This window comes from Juglans microcarpa x Juglans regia, chromosome 6D, assembly GCF_004785595.1.
Source record: "Juglans microcarpa x Juglans regia isolate MS1-56 chromosome 6D, Jm3101_v1.0, whole genome shotgun sequence".
Taxonomy (NCBI): Eukaryota; Viridiplantae; Streptophyta; class Magnoliopsida; order Fagales; family Juglandaceae; genus Juglans; species Juglans microcarpa x Juglans regia.
In genome coordinates, this window is record NC_054604.1 from 30,677,650 (window position 1) to 30,683,649 (window position 6,000).

Genomic DNA, 6,000 nt, shown 5'->3' on the forward strand with positions numbered 1-6,000 from the left:
CAAATATTAATAAATTATTTTTTGTAATACTTTTATTTTAAATTTCAAATTCCTCTAATAAATTTTGATTATAAAAAATTACATTATATGACATCCGAGACACGTGAAATTTCATGTAACAATTAGGCATGATATTAAATACCATAGATGAAGATAATAATACAGTACTTATAAAATTTCTAGCATTTCTCTCAAATCTTAATATTCTCTCTTCGCAAAATAAAACTAAAAATAAAAAAATAAACTGGTGATGAAGAATGGCATTTTCGTGGTTTGCTTAAAGGAGAAGGGGGCTTTATTCAGCTCAGCAAAACGGAAGGGCTAGTTGATCGTGGCTTTGGACGCGTAGTTCTGAGGAAGATAAAAGAGGTCCCACAACCAGTCCGGTCCATTGTCAGATTTCTTATGTATATATAAAGAAGAAAAGGAAAAAACGGAAGTGAGAGGGACCCGTTTTGACCGGGTCATGGAGCGGGCCTCTTCTTGATTCGCTACGGGACCTACATTTCGGTTGCTCCTGCACTGCCCAGTGCCCAGCCCAGCGCAGCCCAGCCCCACTACTTACCAGTCTTAGCTCCCTACTTCGGCCACCTCACTCATCATGTTGGCTTGGAAAATCCATATTTCTGACTATTATCATAGATTTTTTTTATTTTATTTAAAAAAAAAGACCAAGAAAATATGTCCCAATGAATTATTCAAAGAGTCAACCGATCTTATATATGCATGCACCCAAATACACATCAAAATCAGAGGGAAGGACAACCATTTTCAGCGGGGATTTTTAAGAGTTCTTTTGCTGTCAATTGAGCTCGTGTACCCATTTTCCAACTACTTACCATCACAAACAATCAAATGAGATTTAATTTGCCGGCCTGACAATATAGATGATGAATATCTCTCTATAAAGAAGATTCGTTTGATACGGATACGAGCTGAAATGATTTTAGATGAGTTGAATAAAATATTATTAGAATATTATTTTTTAGTATTATTATTGTTTTAGAATTTGGAAAAAGTTAAATAGTTTATTATATTTTATATAGAAATTTGAAAATGTTATAATGATGAGATAAGTTGATAGTATTTCTGTATCCAAATGAAACATAAAGAAATATTTGTGTTTAATCCATGTCAAGTGCCATTGATTGGAGCTTGCTAGCGTTAATATTGGCAAAAAATGGGAGCAAAGCAGACAAAAGAGAGGTGGTTAACGCAGCCGTGAACTTGTATTCTCAATATATCTTTCAATTAGGTTTAATCAAACTTTAATTATCATTTATAATCTTTGAAAGACAAATGGTCGATCGGGTTGATCCAGCTTTCTTTATTAGTCATGTGGGTCCAAAGTTATTTGTGCTACTTTTTTAAGCTTAATGCATGGGGACTCTGGAGTCTGGACATGGATGGGCAATTGCTTGATTAAAGTTCAAGCAAACTGTTCTGCCAAATGGTTGATGACAATTAATACCTCCATATAACTTATTTCATCGACTATTAACTCCGGACCAACAACTTGTCTCGCTCTGCAATTCTCACTATTAAAACATTAAGGATAAAATGGGATTAGTACTGGAAAAAAAAATATACTTTCAATGTGTGATGTACGTTTTGATACATTTATATATAAAGAGTACTATACTAGTAGTTTTAGTTGCTAACCTATGTTGGTTAAGTAGGGAAAGAAGATATGTTATATTGGATAAGGAAAATAAAAAATGACCAATATTTTTTTTTTTTTTTTACTTAGTGGTAAATGAAGTATTTTTTTAGAAAAAATATTTAAATGAATTTATAAACTGTTTGAAAAAAAAAAAAAGGTACAATTTGCAATATCGTTACAATATTGCAGGGGTTACATTTCTCAATATCCCTAGCATTGTCTATTGGATAATGAATTATAAAGTTTTAGGATGCGCAAAGTACTTTTAAAGAAAATGGAGTGCACTTGAGGAAAAAAAAAAATGGTAGGTTTCACTTTTTTTCAAATGTATTGAATGGGCACAGTCTAAGACTGTATTAAACATTACTATTCCAGGTATTTGCTTCTTCTAAAAGAGCATTGATTCTAGAAAAGTTATAAAAGATTAATCTTGGTTATAATTTCCCTATGCATGCAGTAAAGTTATAAATAATGTTTGATTTTGGTCGGCAAAAGTAGATTCCACATAAAAAAAAGTGTAAAAAAAAAAACTATTATTTAATAGTGGTATCCACTTTTTTATAAATAGTTTGTATAAGACTTATCTATTTGAGGCTTTCACCTAACATTACTGTTTCATAAATATATGATCAGTATTTGGTGATGGGTATGATCTTTAGGCTTTATATGACGAGTGATTCATTTGCTTGAATTTTATGTAGTGATGGGTCCTGTATCCATCTATATGAAGACTATTCTATGCTAGCTTGTGAATATATACTGGCATGTGGGATTCACAGCTTCAGCCACTTTCGAAGTAACAGAAAAAAAAGCGACTGGAGTGGGAGAGTCAGAGTCGAAAAGAGGATTCCAGCCAATCGACAAGTAGTACCATACGTAAATCAACAAGCATGCATGGCAGCTTCTTTATTGATCATCACGATCTGAGACATGCCAAACACTACTTGACTAATTGTTCATAACCATTCTAGCTAGCATGTCTGCCTGGAGTCAACTCTGTCTCAGCCAAATTAATTAAGCACTTATATATCTGCAACCGGTTTAGATGTTGGGAGTCAAACATCAAACCATGGTGGTGGCATGGCATGGATATTCGATCTCCCACTCCCTGAGCTGCTATCATGTGCTTGGAGTGCTTCACACGTTCGATCCTAATCCTCCCCCATTCCTAAAGCTTCAATTTAGATGGGATTGGCTTTCTTGGATAATAGTGTTTTGGGCCTTAATGGATCAAATACTAATTTATCATGGGCTTCCCCTCCTCCCAAACCCAAATAAGCAACCATCTCCAGCCTCTCTTGTACTCCCTCTCAATTGGCGGGGCTTTTAAACGTGTCGTAATCAATTCAATTAGCAATGTTATACAGGAAATCCATGCCTCGCGCACTCTTTAATTTTTTTGAAAAAGAATTGTGTTTATGATTAAAAAAAAATTATTATTTTTATTTAAATTTCATATATATTTATTTTGTTTAAATGAAAGCGCGACACTTACATACTTATGACTACAAATATCATATCTCTAATTCAATTTGTAGGGAAAAGTCATTTATCTCTTGTCCCAAGTAATAAAACTTGAATTCATGGCATCTATTTTTGAGTGGTTTGTGTAACATGTAGAGGCCTCTGATCTTTATTTTAAAGAGAATTGGTGTAGTTATACGTAAACTCATTTTTATTATTATGTTACTAATCACGGCAATCTAGCTGCTGCCAATTTCGATTCTTGGATCAGCTAGATGAGCTTAATGCATGCATCACATCGAATTCATGATGAATTATATCATACCAATTACCTATTTTGTGTTACCATTTATGCTAACTGGCCTTAAGAGTGACTACCAAATTAGAAGGAAATTAGAGAATTCATATATATATATATATATATATATATAGATATATATATTCCTTTTTGTTGGGGAGGGGGGAGGCCCACGAGGAGGACCACAAAATTTAAGAGGTTATGGTATGGCAGGGACATTTCATCCATGACTTAATAACTTAACCAACCATGCTTTTAAATGGAAAGTCCCATCATTTTATTTTCACTAATTAGACTTTAAAAAAATTCCCAAATGGTAGGCCCAAACGCCACTCCATTGCTCCTCCTTAAAGCTAAGTATAAAGAATATATCATAATCATGATTTCTCTGCTCTTCGTTTCATCCAAAAGGTCCCTTTTTTCTTATTTTTTATTTGTAGTTTCAAAGTTTTAGAGCTTGCGATCCATCCAAGCAAAAATCACTTCCTATCTTCACATCCAATATGGTATATGATTCACATCAATCAACAAGACCCCGTTGCTTTCTCACTTAATCACCACATCTCTTTCTACTTTTTTTTTTTTTTCTTCAACACACAAATTTAATTGATCCATCTACGTACGTATACAAATTATTAAAAACTGTGTTAGTTCTATATATGCTTTAATTGACTAACCCCTTGATTAGATGGGGACTTTGCTTGTGTCTTTAACTTGCTTTGCGTAAATCAATTTATTTACGACAAACTTCAACTTCAAGTGTTGATCTTAATTTGTACGTACGTACGTACGTAGTCATGAGGTAATCAATAATCACAGCACAGTTTAATTAGGGGGAATTAAGGAAAACAAGAAGCAGATGATTTTTAATTTAATTATTAGTTGATTTATAATGTACGTAATATATATATATATATATATATATATATATAAAATAGCCATATATATAATTATTTGCTGGGCTCATGACGTGGTGATGCAACTGATCATCAGGAGGATCAGTACCAAACCTGATGATGATATTTGACACTAGAATATTTTAATTGGTATGCCGACAGTGGCCAGATTACACTGATGATCATCAGTCAAAATGACAATTTTCCAGCCAATTACAGGTGAACGATAAATACAATTAATGGGTGATTAAACTCATTAAATTATTATTTATTTTGATAATTAGTGAGTGGCCCCAAGAGATCAAGCAGATCATTTAGACAGAGAGATGAGCTGATCGATGATGATCATGATTACCTCTATCTGGTACTTTATAAGATATCATGATAAAATTAGTAAGTCATATGTATTATATATAATATGACAAAACCTATATATTTTATATGTGGATAATGAAAAAAAAATACTACTATTTTTCATCTTTTAATTTAATTATATATATTTTTATTATCTCTTACCCGTTTGGATTCAAAAAGTGTTTAATCTCATGATCTTATCATTATAACTTTTTCAAATTTCCATATAAAATATAACAAACAATTCAACTTTTTCAAATCTCAAAACAATAATAATGTTAAAAAAATAATATTCTAACAATATTTTTTTTCAACTTTCATCTAAAATCATCTTATCTCATCTCTGAATCTAAACCAGTCTGTTTAGCATAAAATGATTATTAGGTAAGTGAAAAATAATAAATAATTTTTCATTTATTTGAAAGATTATGAAAATGACCAAGGCCCTTTTTGGATTGAGAGATAAGATGAGATAGTTTTAGATGAGTTGAATAAAATATTGTTAGAATATTATTTTTTAATATTATTATTGTTTTAAGATTTGAAAAAGTTGAATTATTTATTATATATATTTTGTGTAAAAATTTAAAAAAGTTATAATGATAAGATAAGATGAGATCACTTCACAATTCAAACAGGGCCTAAATTAAAAGGATGATGAATATATAACATGCATTAATGCTCCCGGCCATGCCAGAAAATTTGGTTCTCAATGCCCTAATCTACTTGGTTCTCTGAATGTGGTCGTTTCTTTACGGGTAGGAATAAATACCAATGCAAAAGGCATATGGAAAACGAGACGATCTAAATGATTAATTTCTAAGGTATGACACGTACGCTTTGCATATATGGTCTTTTCAGCCAGCATTAAACAACAAATAATAATTCGTTGGATCGTGACATCAATGCATGCATGCATGCATCATCTATATAATATAGCATGATATATCATGCATGTCATGTCATGTAAACGTTATTTCTATATACAAGAAATATATGTGTGTGTGTGTACGTACGACTCTGGCCAGCTTGTAAATTAAGCGAACATGTACGTAATTAATTAATTATCTAAAAAACTTATAATTATAAGGGTATTTAAATTATCATGTCTGTCGCAGCAGCAAAAAACAGTTTCTCAGTCCTTCTCATGCACGTCTTGAGGCCGATATATTCTTTTTGAAGCCATGAGATCGATCAAACTGAAATGACATGACCATGATCATCTGAATATAGATGATTTGGATTCATAATCATTTACGTGATACGATCGTCACCATGTCGATCTACTAAATAATGATAAATCAATTGAACGAAGACACAAATAT